Source organism: Suncus etruscus, chromosome 9 (assembly GCF_024139225.1).
Source record: "Suncus etruscus isolate mSunEtr1 chromosome 9, mSunEtr1.pri.cur, whole genome shotgun sequence".
Taxonomy (NCBI): Eukaryota; Metazoa; Chordata; class Mammalia; order Eulipotyphla; family Soricidae; genus Suncus; species Suncus etruscus.
In genome coordinates this window covers 84309734-84324455 of record NC_064856.1, presented here as the reverse complement: position 1 = coordinate 84324455, position 14722 = coordinate 84309734, and the positions used below count along the sequence as shown (strand labels likewise).

Genomic DNA, 14722 nt, shown 5'->3' with positions numbered 1-14722 from the left:
AGAAATGCTAACTTAGGTAACACTTTGCTAAGTGTCAGATTCCCCACTCCCCACTCTTCCAGTGCAAAAGGAATGCATATAGGGGGTCCACGAGCTGGGGAAGTGATTCATAGGGTTGGAGCACCTTCTTAATGACTGGGGTCAATCCCAGGTTCAATTTCCAACTCTACATGGACTCTTCCAAGGATTATCAGGAGTGGTCCCTGAGCCCTTAGATTGGTGTGGGCCCCTTCTCTAAAAATTATCTAGTCCAAAAGGAGCAAACTTTAAATGTCTATGCCATAAGGCCCCTAAGTATAGTTACTCTCCTTTTGAGCCTGGGAAGAGACAGTTAGTGACAAGTAAAAAAGGCCTTTCCTAGATCTAGATCATGATTCCTAAATCATGCTAAGTGAAGTCAGCCAGAGAGAAAGGGACAAAAACTGCTTGATCTCTCTCCTATGCGGAATATAAAAAAAATCATAGTAAGGAAACAACAAATGGCCAATGTAATAGTGAGAGTTGGCCTACAGAGATGAGTTTTCAAAGGGAGGTGAGACAGGGTGTGTCAGTTGGGAGGGAACATTGAGACATTGGTGAAGGGACACCCACACTCTGGAGGTAGTGTAGTATTGAAACCTTGTTTGTATGCCTGAAAACTCCATTAACAGGTGTGTTTTGTTTTGTTTTTCTTTAGGCCACACCAACAATGGTCAGGCCTTACTCTGGGTTCTGAGCTCAGGATCACTCCTAGCAGGTTCAGGGGACTGACTGACTGTACAGGTTGCCAAGGATTGAACTCAGGTCTGACATATGCAAGATAAATATTCTACCTGCTCCGGCCCCCAACTCTTAATAGTTTTTAAGTCATAGTGCCTAAGTGAAAATTGTAAATCATGGTGTCTAAATAATAAATGAAAACAAGAAGGAAAAAGAGCAAAGGCCTATTCCCTAATGGCCTCAGGCAGGGTGCTAGCTGGCCTAACAAGTGAGTCAGGAGTTGGGGGGGGGGGGTGAAGGGGCTGATGGAGCTACAAGCTTCCTTGGGCTCACACTCTGCCGGCTGCTTTTATTGTTTTCCAGTTCTGTCAAGACTCCCCAAGTACAGTTCTTCTAAACTAGAGAACCTGACCCCCTCACCCCCCTGCCCCCGCCACCCATCTTGGCTTAAACATCATAAAAACATCTTGCTTAAATGCTTTTTTTCCTTTACATCAGTTTGCATTCATTTGCTCTGGTCCATAACTACTATGTACAGCCAGGTCCTTAAAAAAAAAAAGAAAAAAGGAGGGGAACAACCCGAGGACAGCTTATTTTTCATAAGCAGTAGTCTGGAAATTTAATTGATTGTAGTCGTGCCTGTACCCCAGTGCAAACCCTTGCCCAAGCCACTCTCTTTTCTGACTTTGTCTTTGATTCTTTTTGTTCTTCCTCTTTTACAATCACAGGAACATCTGCTAAAAAGATCCACACACACATACACACGTGCGTGCGCGCAAGCACACACACACACACACACACACACACATCCCTCCCCATAGTGGGAAACGAGTCCATATTTTAACTTTAGACAATTTACTTAATGTTTTCTACATAGCTTGAAGCAGAGGATTAATGCAGACGTCCCTGAAAAGCTCCAGCAAAACTGTAAGCTGCATCTTCAATCACTCTAACCATTATTCTGAGTGCTGGAATTTGAAAGAGGATGAGGAAGCCCCAGGAATTAAATTAGAACAAGGATTTTTCTTAATTTAAACATTTATGCAGGCCCAGTTGTGGGCAGGAAACACTAAACCCTTGTGCTTTTGGTGTCCCCCAGTTGAACGTGGTGTTCGTCTTTTATAGGAAAACCAGAGAGTAAATAGCTCTTTAAAGTAATTAGCTCAAAAGGAAAAAAAAGAAACAAAAGAAATGGGATTTTCCACTCCAATTTTCTCTCTGTGATCTGTTTTTAAAAGTAGAAATCAAGGCTTGAGCTTCTTTGGGGAGGAGTGGAAGGCATACCTGAGGGTTCTCTGAACTTACTCCTGGCTCTGTGCTCAGGGATTACTCCTGGCTGGCTAGGAGGACTATATATGGTGGACTATATATGGTGTTGGGTTTTGAATCCAGCTGTATGTAAGACCAGCACCCTACCTGCTCTGACTCCAAGACCTGAGTTTCTTCCTGAGTGCCCTGGGTCATTTAGTCTGGTTGGGGGTGTTGCAATAAAAAAACACAATAAATGCTTGGTTTTGTCTTTTGGAGAAGTTGGTTGGTTGCTGAGTCCTGGCTTTTGTTTCTGGTTCTTAAAACCACGTGTGATCTAAATTAAGTCCCTTAGCCTCTTTAGGTCAGAATGAAATGATAGAATTTCTCCATATCCAGGGCCGGGCGGTGGCGCTGGAGGTAAGGTGCCTGCCTTGCCTGCGCTAGCCTAGGACGGACTGCGGTTCGATCCCCCGGCGTCCCATATGGTCCCCCAAGAAGCCAGGAGCAACTTCTGAGCACATAGCCAGGAGTAACCCCTGAGCATCACAGGGTGTGGCCCAAAAACAAAAAAAAAAAAAAAAAAGAATTTCTCCATATCCACATGGCCTGCTATGGGGTTAGGACTTGCTTCTTCTTGTCATTTCTGGAAATTCTTTATTTTTATTTTTATTTATTTATTTATTTATTTATTTATTTGGTGTTTGGGACACACCTGGCGATGCTCAGGGGTTACTCCTGGCTATCTGCTCAGAAATAGCCCTTGGCAAGCACCGGGGACCATATGGGACACCAGGATTTGAACCAACCACCTTAGGTCCTGGGTCGGCTGCTTGCAAAGCAAACGCCGCTGTGCTATCTCTCCAGCCCCTGGAAATTCTTTCTTGTTTCCTTCTTAAAATAAAACACAAAATGCTTCTCTATAGCCTGGGGTACTTTTGGCCATGACACCTGCCTTCCCAGGAATTCTCACAACTTTAGACCCCACAACCACCTAGGTTTGAACTTGCCTCTTCTCTGCCTTCTGCTCCCTCACTTTATACACATGTTCCCCCCCAGAACATATGAGCCTCTGAGTTTGCTCATCTCTTCACTGCTTGTCCTTCATCTGACTTGAGCCTCCTACTTCTAGGTCATGTCTGGAAACAGCAGACTGAGAGGTAGTACAGGTCTAAAGCACTTTACTTTGCACATGTGCAATCCTGATTCACTCTTTGGTATCAGATATGGTTCCTCAAGTATTGCCAAAAAAAATGACTCCTGCATAGATACAGAAGTAAGCCCTGAGCACTGATAGATGTGGTCCACCTATTCCTGTCCCAATGGTTAGTAACAGTCTCACCCAAGTTTCCCTTTCTGTCTACCACCTCCTGTGTGTCCAGCTTAGTTCTCCAAGTGCTGACCTCTGACACTCAGCGTGATGTCTAGCCTTTGATCCACTGTTTGAGGACCCCTTCCTTCTCATACCAGTGTGTCTGATACAGCTGAGATTCCATGGCTCACTGCTCTGCCTTTCGGCTCTTTTGGCCCTTTCTGGAAAATCCTCACCTCTGTTAAACCCAGCTCTGCCTTCTCCATGCTGGCGCCCAAGTTGCTCAGCTTGGCTGGGAAAGAAGCCGCAGGCAATGGTGCCCTGTTGATTGGATTTGCTTCGCTAGCCCGGCCACCTACCTCCGCCAAATTTCCTGCTTTCATTGGCACTTCTCTCTCATTCACTACCACTCACTCTCCTTTTCCCACACCTCCTCTGCACACCCACTTGCTGTCTTGGTTTGCGATGGCATTGAGGAAATGGAGCCAACCAGAGGGCACTGCCCTCTGCTTGCTTTGTCTAGCAAGTGTATTCCCAGCCTCTGTCCCCAACTTCTTTGCCTGCTTCAGTGGCTGGACCATCCCTACACTTGTGTATATTCACCCTTCCTTCATCTAAGCCTCAATCTACCATTCCCTGCCAGCTATCTAAGAGCTTCCTCCTGGAGTTCCCTCTCTTATGCTGGAGCATTCCCATCTGTTAATGCTATGTCCCGGTTCAGTATCATCTTCAAACTTCATTTTTCTTCTGTGTTTTCTTCCCACAAACTCTGGCCCCTTCCAGGGTTTTAGCAAACCCTAGAAAGAGTTATTGTAAGGTTGTCACTTTGTCACTTCTCATTCTTGGTTGACATTCTAGTGATGATCACTATTTCACTGCATCAGGCCAGTGAAGTTGCCTTTGATAATGTGCAACTTCTGCATTGTCATTGTCTGTTTTTTTTTTTTTTTTGGTTGTTGTTTTGTTTTTTTGGGCCATACCGTTTGATGCTCAGGGGTAACTCTAGGCTAAGCGTTCAGAAATTGCCCCTGGCTTGGGGGGACCATATGGGACGCCGGGGGATCAAACCGCAGTCCTTCCTTGGCTAGCACTTGCAAGGCAGATACCTTATCTCTAGCGCCGCCTCACCGGCCCCTTCTCTGGTTCACTCTCTGTTCTGCATCTTTTTGTTTGTTTGTTTGTTTGTTTTGTTTTGGGGCCACACCCGGTGGAGCTCAGGGCTTACTCCTAACTCTGCACTCAGAAATCGCTCCTGGCAGACTTGGGAGACCATATGGGATGCCTAGTTAACCGTGTGCAAGGCAAATGCACTACTGCTGTGCTATCGCTCTGGCCCTCCAAATAATAACAATACACTTTTTTTGTTATTGTTGGTTTTGGGGGGTGATGCTCAGAGGTTACTCCTGGCTTTGTACTCAGGAATTTCTCCTGGCAGTACTTAGGAAACCATAAGGGATGCTGAGGATCGAAACCAGGTCAGACACATGTAAGGCAGGTTTCCTATCTGCTGTACAATCAATCACTCAGGCCCCCTCTTCCTTTTTTGTGGTTCAGATGACTGGGTTCTGCACATGCCTGGTTGTTGTGCTCACAGTTTGCCTGTCAAACACATTCAGCACTGAACTTACCAAGAAATGCACCTCTTTAATTACTGTGCTTGCCAGGGGTTGCATTCTTGGTTGAGGCACCCTAGTTACAGTTGGACATTGCTGTAGTACTTATACATGTGTCACTAAGGTTCATACTTCCTGGTTGTGGTGCTGACATTGTTTCAGATGAGGAGGTAGTCAGTGAGTGGGGGTATCCCACCTCTTTTTGTGCTGTGTACACACACCTGTTTGCAGTGCAAGCTGGAAATTGTTAGCAGCACTGGGAATTGTAGATGGCAGAGCTCAGCATATGATGGTCATAGGGCATTTGAACTCATGACTGTATATTTGCAAGACAGTCATTTGAAGTTTCTGCACTATTACTTGAAAATTCTCTGTACCTCACTGGATCTCAGAAATGTTGCATTTCTTTGTAAACTTTATTTGGACAAAATTACAAGCGTAGGGCCGGAGAGATAGCATGGAGGTGGGGTGTTTGCCTTGCATGCAGAAGGACAGTGGTTCGAATCCCAGCATCCCATATGGGTCACCACGCCTGCCAGGAACGATTTCTGAGTGTAGAGCCAGGAGTAACCCCTGAATGCTGCTGGGTGTGTGTGGCCCAAAAACCAAAAATAAAAAAAAAAATTACAAGTGTAGACAAAGGAGCAAGTCCAGAAACAAAAATGGCCACATTTCCATTACGCTACACTTGTTTTACTTACTCCTGCTCCCTTTCTTGTGCTTGGCTGTACTCCGGCACACACATTCTTTTCTAATCTTTTGAGGTAGTCTCAACAGCATATGCCATGATCAGCCTCTGGTTCCTTTTTTTTTTTTTTTTCCTGGTTCCTTTTAAGATCTGTTCCTTCTCTCTGTCTCCAGAAAACTATGCTCTGGGTTCTCCATCCTTTTGTGAGTTCCCTCTCCTCAGAAAGCTAAGAGAGCTCCTAGAATCTCTTCATTCCCTTTCCTTCCCAGGGCAATGTCATTTGACTATACTCTCACGTTACTTTCCGCACTCCCAGGATCTTCCTGTGTCTCCATCACATGTCATATACCCCAAATGGAGGGCCTGATGTCACCTTCTCAGACCCGACTTCTCGCCTGGTGTTCCCAATAGTAGCAAATGGCATGTTTTAGTTGCTCTGCCAAAAACCTGGCAGTCACCCCGGATTCTTCGTTCTTGCATCCCGTATCAGAGGCATTAGCCAGCCCGCTGGCTCTGCCTTCAAAGAATCCTCAGAGCCCTTGCTGCTACTCTGATCCAAATCTCTGACTTCTCCGCCTCCATCTCATCAGCATCCTCCTAACTTATCTCCTTAGCCCTTCTTTTCTCTCTGGCACTCAGAGTCAGCCCCTGCCCTAACCAAAGGTCTATCCTCAAATCAACAATAAAACTCAGGCTCCAATAGTCTGACAAACCCTCTGCAATCTGCCACCTGCCTCCTTTGTTCTCATCCCTTGGGATGTCGCACCTACTCTTAACCTCTGGAGAGACCACAATTCATTCAGGTGGTCCTTTCACGTACTCCTGTACCCAGTGTAAGTCTTTGTTTTCAGCATCACCTTTGAGAGAGAGAGAGAGAGAGAGAGAGAGAGAGAGAGAGAGAGAGAGAGAGAGAGAGAGAGAAAGAGAGAGAGAGAGCTCCACACACTTCCTTTTTTACACTTTCCTCCCTGATTTTCCTTTGCCTACAGAGATGCAAAGATATGCTCTCTCTGTCCTCTAGCTTTGACTCTTGCCCCATAATCCCAGCCTAGATTGTAAGCGCTTGAATCCCTGGGCCCTGGCCAGGTTGCCACTTTCTCAGACTCAGGCTAAAGGCATCCTCCAAAAGGAAGCTGGTTGGTTTCAAGGCAAGGTCAGCTTTGTTGGAAAAATCATTTTTTGTGCCACAGGTAGATAGCTTCTTGCAACTGTTTCTGAAGTTTCCAAGCGGGTCCTAGCTAAACTCTCACCGGTCCTCTCATGGAACATGGATGGAGGCTTTTCCATTTGATTCCCAGGGAGGAATGATAATGATCAGAGGAAAGGAGTATACAAGCTTAAATCTGGGGTGGGGGTGGGGGGCTTCAGGCAGACTCTGGGGGGAAGGAAATAGGTTTGATTTAAAGCCTGCTTCAATGGTTATCCCTTGCCCATCATATTACATATAGAAAGTATATGAACTGGGTTGGGGATTTGAAAAAATTAAGATATATAGCCAACATTTTATGTTGGTTTATTATTACTTTGAATTTTTTTAAAATAATATCTTTATTTAAGCACCATGATTACAAACATGTTTGTAGTTGGGTTTCAGTCATAAAAAGAACAACCCCCTTCCCAGTGCAACCTTCCCACCAATGGCCCCCATCTCTCTCCTCCTCCAACCCCTGCCTGTATTTGAGACAGTATTCTACTTCTCTCACTTATTAACATTGTCATGATAGTTGTTAGTGTAATTATTTACTTTGGATCTTTAACCACATTTGTCAGTACTTAGGGCTTCTTCTTGGGTCTATGCTCAGTGATCACTCCTGGTAGAGTTTGTGTGTGTGTGTGTGGGGGGGGGGGGGGTTTCACCATAAGTGCTGGCTGCTTGTAAAGCAAGTACCTCCTTAACCCCTGTAACTATCTATTTGGCCCCACAAGACCTCCTGTTTGATTTTAGATGTGTGTTAGTGGAGCTCAGATCCCTCAACAATTTATTTAAATGCTACCTTAGTGTTGTTTGTATAACCCACTTGAAAACCCTCTTTCAAAATTGGTGGTGGGGGGGAGCGCCAGTGAGACAGTACAGTGAATAGGGGCACTTGCCTTGCACACAGCTGACCTGGGTTTTATCCTCAGTCCTCTATATGATCCCCTTAGCCCACTAGGAGTAATTCCTGAGTGCAGAGCCAGGAGTAAACCCTGAGCACAACCAGGTATGGCCCCCAGACTATAAATGCATATCTTTATTTTTTATTTATTTATTTTTTGTTTGTTTTTGGGCCACACCCGGCGATGCTCAGGGATTACTCCTGGCTATCTGCACAGAAATAGCTCCTGGCAGGCACGGGGGACCATATGGGACACTGGGATTCAAACCAATTTACCTTAGGTCCTGGATCAGCTGCTTGCAAGGCAAACACTACTGTGCTATCTCTGCAGCCCCTAAATGCATATCTTTAAAAACAAATTCTGATGCCAAAGAAATGGTACAACAGTAAGACACTTGCCTTGCACTCATCAGACTTGGGCTCCCAAAGTGTAGAACCTAAGGTAAGCCTTGAGCACAGCTGGCTCGAGGATTAATACCCAAACCCAAAAGTAAATTAAAAAAAAAAAAAAAAAAAAAAAAAGATTGTCATGAGCTACAAGTAGGGAGTCCCCCGGCCCCAGACCATTTTGCCCAGCCAAAAGCCCATTTGAATTAAATAATAATGTTAAAAACAACTATATATAAAATCTAGATCAATGAAGGGAGTTCCTATACCTGATACCTGGATAGCCTCCACCATCCTCACTTCCCTGAGAATAGGGAGCTTTCTCTGGCCTGGCATAGTTCATCTCAGAAGTGCCTGCTTTGCAGACATGAGCTCAACTAACAAAGGGTCTCTCTGCCAGGCCCGGAACTGTTTACAGACCCCTCACCCCAGCGTGAGAAGCTGGCTGGGAAGCAGAGGTCCACTCAGGATGAAGACATCAAAGCAGATTCTGATCCAATTAGGAAAAGATGCTATTGTCCTCCGAATTCCCAAAGTTCGAAGGCTGTTAGGGACACTTAGCCAGTTTCCTTGGGGGATCTCTGCGGCATTGACTTGGATCTGAAGCTCATTGATATGCACACGCACACATAACAACAGGCTCTGATGTTCCTGAGACAGGAAACCTGGGGACCACTTGCTCCTGCTGCCCTTCCATTCTGTTGTTGTTTTTGTTTTCTTGGGCTTTTGCACTGGCTTTAAAGTGCTATTTTTCCTCTGTTGGTTTTAATTTTAAGCAAGTCCTGAATCTTAGAAGAATGCAAATCCTTTATTGGGGGGGGGGGGTTGTAAATGTAGAACTGTTTCCATTTATAGCTCTTCTGAGAATGAACATGGGAAATAGTTTAAGCGGGTAATTTTATCTATTCGTCTTGAGCATGGAATTCACGAAGACACTTATCCTTCTGAGCTCGTCAGAATGAACTCTGTCCTTGCTGGCACACACTTTGCTTTTGTTCTTTTTCTTTCCTCTTAATTCTCTGAAGCTTTTCATGAAGGCCACCTGTCCTTCATGAGAATGATGTCTATCTGCCATATGTGGCTAATGAGCTCCATAAAATAGCTGCTCTCTCTGATTACAGCATCATAGTACAAGGAAGAAGTGAGCTGTCACAGTTGAGGAGTATTTTCTTCGGGTTGCTTGGCTTGGCAAGGTTTGCTGAAGTCAGGGAGGATCAAATATATTCACAAGAGAAAATTGGGTTTCCTCTGCTCTCCCCCTTCCCCAGTCCCTTTCTGTGACACTTAATTCTAGCTACCACCTTGGAAACATAGATTCTTACAGCAAGGAAGATGGTTGTAAAGACTGGAGCAGAGTTTTAGAGCAGACTTTTGGTGTGCAGGGTGCCAGCATTAAATCCCTGATACTGCCTGCTTCCCAAAGCACCAGCAGGTATGACTCAAAATTTGAAAGGGGAGGGGAAGAAGAAGGAAATGTAGATTATCAATCTCAAGTGTGTCTAAGTCTGTCCCACTCAGGAAAGATACCTGAACTAATGGCCAAAAACAAAAGAAACGAAGGGCAGGGGAAGTGGGTCTTTAGTAAGGAGTTTGCCATTATGGGGGAATAAGGGTAGATTGGAGAAAGGATAATGATAGGGGGAAGTGGTCATAAGATCTGGGTTCTGAAAAGAGTTAAGGTGACATGCTGGATACCTTATCAGTCATAGTATTCTAAATCACAGTCCCTACAAGGAAAAAGAAAATGAAAAAAATGAATGTCACAGATGCAGACGAAGAGGCTAGAGGAAACCTGAAAACCTTGGTGAAGGGAAGTGAACACTTATGAAGAGATTAGTACTCAAACATTGTATTCCTGGAATTCAGTCATGAAATAACTTTAGAATTCATGGTGATTCAATAAATTAATTTTTTAAAAAGTATACCTGGCCTAATTCAGTCATTTCTGTACTTTTGCTTCATGTTTTAAAGCTCATTTAATCATTTTCTTCCCATCTCAATAACCCTTGAATACATTTTATTTGCTATTTCTCTTTAAATGATTTGTTTACAGTTCAAGCTTGTTCTGGGTAATACAGTCTTTAAATATTAAATTTTTGTGTGGCTCCCTCACTAAAACAGTAAACTTTTTTTAAAATGTTAATCCAGGTGCCACTTTGTTTTCAGATATTACATTTAGAATGATATTTTTCAGAGTTTAGTGGGTGCTATTTTTATTCAAAAATGATTTTAAGATAACTTTGAAGGGACCAGAAGGTGTTAAGCATATGTATGTATCAATTTTAAGTCCCATACTGATTTCAGAAGTGTAGACACTCAAGGTAAGGGAATAGAATATGCAAGGCACATCACAGTACTATACAAAAGTGGGAATTGGCAGGGTTCTCTCTGAATATAAAACCAAAAGCATATCCAAGTTTTGTTCAAAGGAGAACCAAAATAAAAAATTAGAATAGAATAGTAATAGCACAGCAAGTAGAGCACTTGGCCGACCCACTTTAGATCCCTCCAGAGGGCAATCCTCTCCCAGCCTGCCATACGGCTCTTTTTCATTTTGTGGTTAACCATCATCCCAATTGGTGTGAGGTAGATCTGATAGTGCATCTTTTTGTTCTTTCTTTTTTTTAAGGGCCACATCTGAATAAGCTCAGGATTTATTCCTGCTCTAAGCTTAGGAATCTGTCCTGGAGATACTAAAGGACCAAATGGGGTGCCAGGAATTGAACTCAGGTTGGCCACATGCAAGTCAAGTGCATTACCCACTGTACTATTTTTCCTGCCCTGATTATGTGCATCCTTAACATTTTTGTGTACTTAGCAGCATGCACCTTTACAGTTAACAGCATGTGGCCTAGGGAGAGCCATCAAAGGCCTGGGCACCTACATTGAATGTAGAAGGTTTGATTCCTGCCACCTCATGGTCTCCTGACCTCTGCTGGGAGCATTCTCTGAACACAAAGCCAGAAATCACCACTGAACACTGCCAGGTGAAGTCCTATAACCAAGCAAACGAACAAAAACCTTGTAAATGTGATCATATTATTTGTTCTTTATAGAAAATTATTTTTCTCGAGCCCACCCAGGGGTGCCAAAATTAAAAAAAAGAAAATTATTTCTCTCCATTGAAATATATTTTTTATTTGGAATTGGGGGCATTGAACAACACCCAGTGGTGTTCAAGGGGTCACTCCCAGCATTACTCAGGCAACCATATTGCATGCTGGGAATCACATCAGGATCAACTGAGTAGAAATAAGTGTCTTAATCCCTATACTATCAGGACCTATTATAGTGTTTTATAAGACTACAATCTGCATAAATATTTTAACTCTTAATGCCAAAGAACTAATACAGACCAAAATTTTAGACTAGATTGGCTTTGGGGAAAGGGAACATCTGGCGGCACTCAGGGGTTACTCCTGGCTCTACACTTAGAAATCACTCCTGGCAGGCTGGATGGGAGATCATATGGGATGCCGGCAATCAAACCCCAGTCTGTCCCAGGTTTGTCCTGGGGCAGCAGCATGCAAGGCAAACACACTACCATTGTGCTATCGCTCCGGCCCCCTAGACTGACTTTTGTTTTATTTTCTGGGGCCAGTTATTCCCCCCACCCCCACCCCGCCATTTTTTTTGAAAGGTGGATTTAAGCCACATTGTGTGTTCAGTGACTTTTCTTGGCTCCATAGTGACCCATCAGTATTTGGTGACCATGGGAAGTACTGGGCATTCAACAGAGATTGGTCATAGGCAAGAAAAGAATCTTGCCCTTTCTGCTGTCTCTGACTCATCAGACCATTTTCAACCACTATTAAATGAATCCATTTGGGCTCATTGATATTTCTTTCAATGAAAAAGATTTATTAAAACCTGCCTAGGATGGACCGCAGTTTGAACCCCCAACATACCATATGGTCCTCCAAGCCAGGAGCGATTTCTGAGCACATAGCCAGGAGTAATTCCTGAGCATCACTGGGTCTGGCTCAAAACAAAACAAAACAAACAAACAAACAAACAAAATAAATCCTTTTGACTTCCTGAACATTTTCACTTGTTTATCTTTGTGTCCTTGGGGTAGGAAAAAAAAAAAGTAAATTGGCATTTACTTGTGTGTCTGTGTGTTGATTATTAGTAATGTCCTTAGCAAAGTGTTGCCTTGTGAATGAACTTGAAAACTGGCATTTGGAGAAAGTCTGGGAGGGGGACTTCTGCTTGTTGTCATTTACAGGGCAGTTAGGAGGACCGCTGTGGGACCAGTGTCAAACATTCTATTTAGGATCAATAAGTTTGAATTGCTGTGATTTAGAGTCTTATTCAGATGTCTTCAGGGATTAGACCACTTGTCTTTGTTAATTTGATTTCATGAAGATGTTTATGGTAAAATGATTGGGAATAGCAGAAACTTTAGTCAGTGAAAGACCCTGCTTAAAAATGATTCAAATTTAAGCTTAAAAAAAAAAAGGGCAAAGCAAAACTATGAGCACCAAGCAACATACATCTGGCCTAAATCGGCCCCAGGGGTGCAATTTGACATCTGCTGTGGAGTTGGTGTTTTATAGAATTTTCTTTGCTTTGGGGATCGGTACACTATCTCTCAGGTTTTGTTACCTGTCCCTAGACTTCTTTTGTTCAGGCCCTGGGGCCTTGTACTGGCTCGTGCCAGAATTCTGTTCAGAGTAGGGTCTACTCTGCCAGGAAGGTCTGTCTCATCAGGTGATGTAAATAAATCATTTGCATGGGAAAGAAGCCTTGGGCCCAAGGTAGCTTCAAGTTAGGGCCTGAACTCAGTAGGTTTGTGGGATTTCAAGAATGTCTCAAAGTTTCCGGGTAGACCTGAGTAGATTCCAACTCTGCAACTTGCAAGTTGTGTTCATTTAGGAAGCAAAATGCTTTGCTCTTTCTGTTCATCATTGTCTACCCCTGAGACACAATGACAGCAATATAGGGACTGTCAAAAGATTGAATTAGTACTGTTTAGTACTTAGCAGTAGGCTAACTTTAACCACAACTCTGGAAGACTTGTGTGCATGGCTTGGTGAACCCCTAAAATTAATTGTAAAATGTATTTAGTAAGCACTTGAATTGGCCTGGGCAAAAGACTCATCTCCTGAGATTCCATTTTTTGGTGTGTGTTTTGGTTTGGTTTTTGGGTCAAATCCAGCTGTGCTTAGGATTTATGTCTAAATCTGTGCTCAGAGACCACTCTTGGTAGGGCTCAAGGAACCATATACAGTGCTCAAAGGGACCATATGTGGCTGGGGATCAAACCCATGTGCAAGACAAGCACCTTACTCTCAGAACTATCTCTCTGACCCCTGGTGTCAGGTTTTAAATGTCGATGTTAAGGGAAGCTGATGAAATTTCCCCCTGACTCAGAGGTGGTAGAACGGACAAGCAGGTCCTACCAGACCTAACAGTGCATTTTGTGTCAGCTTAGCTCTTGCCATCCTTGTCAGAACTTGACGGATCATGGGTTTCTGTCACTGACCCACTTTCTTTAAGGGCAGAGCAAAGGTTCCAGGCAGTGGTTATGACAGAATTGGAAAAGCAAGTTTCCTTTTATCCAGTGTGACCTTGGTGAAAATGTCCACATTGCCAGTTTTCCACCTGAGAGAAGGGATCAGGGAGTAGGGGTAGGGGGATGTGATGTAATAAATAACCCCAGAGGGACAATGACTGACAGCCACTGCTGATGTTATGACCAGATGCAAGTGTGCCCAGAACAGGGTTGAGCTTCAAGTAAGGACAATGAAGCTAAGTATTTCCAAAGATATTCTGCTCCAGCCCCTCCCTGTATCTTCCTTGTGCACCAGGGAATGATTTCTGCAGCAAGACAGAAGCCTGGCTTTAGGGGAGTGACCTTGGAAACGCTGAGGATCGTCCTTCATTGTCATCCTCTGTGGACCTGTGAGCTCCCTAGCTACCCCCTCCTAGCCCACTCTCCCTAGAGACTGATTGAAAAGACTAATGAGTCCATGGAAAATCACCTGGTGCTTCATCCTTTCTGTTCCGCTCTTTCAGGACCCAGCTATTGGAAATCTTTGATTATTCTTGCACTTAGCAGAGCTTCAACACACCATTTCCTTCTCTGGCTTACTTCCTTTATATTTTCTTTTTTTTTTTTTTTTTTTTTTTTTTTTTTTGTGGTTTTTGGGTCACACCCGGCAGTGCTCAGGGGTTATTCCTGGCTCCATGCTCAGAAATTGCTCCTGGCAGGCACGGGGGACCATATGGGACGCCGGGATTTGAACCGATGACCTTCTGCATGAAAGGCAAACGCCTTACCTCCATGCTATCTCTCCGGCCCCTCCTTTATATTTTCAATCTGTGTACTTTATTTATTTTTTAATGTTATGGAGGGCCTGGGGAGTGAACCTAAGGCCTCATAGGTGCAAGATGGGTGCTCTACCCCTTGAGCCTCATACCCTGTTGGTTTATGTCATATTTTCAAATGATTCTATGGAAATTGGTGGAGACAAAAGGTCAGTGGATAAAGGATAGACAGAAGTACAGCAGACCTGATAGACATGTGATAAACAGGTATAGGAAAATGCAAATCTTTGTGGAAAGCTCTGGCCTCCATGGTGGCTGTGTAGCTTTACAATGTATTCATCTTCAAAGGACAACATTGAGATCTATGGGCAAGCTGAAATACATTTGGGGGGGGGGCATCACAGAA

General features: G+C 43.9%; 1 protein-coding gene across 1 annotated transcript in view; it reads left to right on the top strand.

Moving 5' to 3' along the window:
- The window catches only part of ABTB2 (ankyrin repeat and BTB domain containing 2), a 195376-nt gene that overhangs the window by 70109 nt on the left and 110545 nt on the right, over positions 1–14722 (top strand). The window lies entirely within an intron of this gene.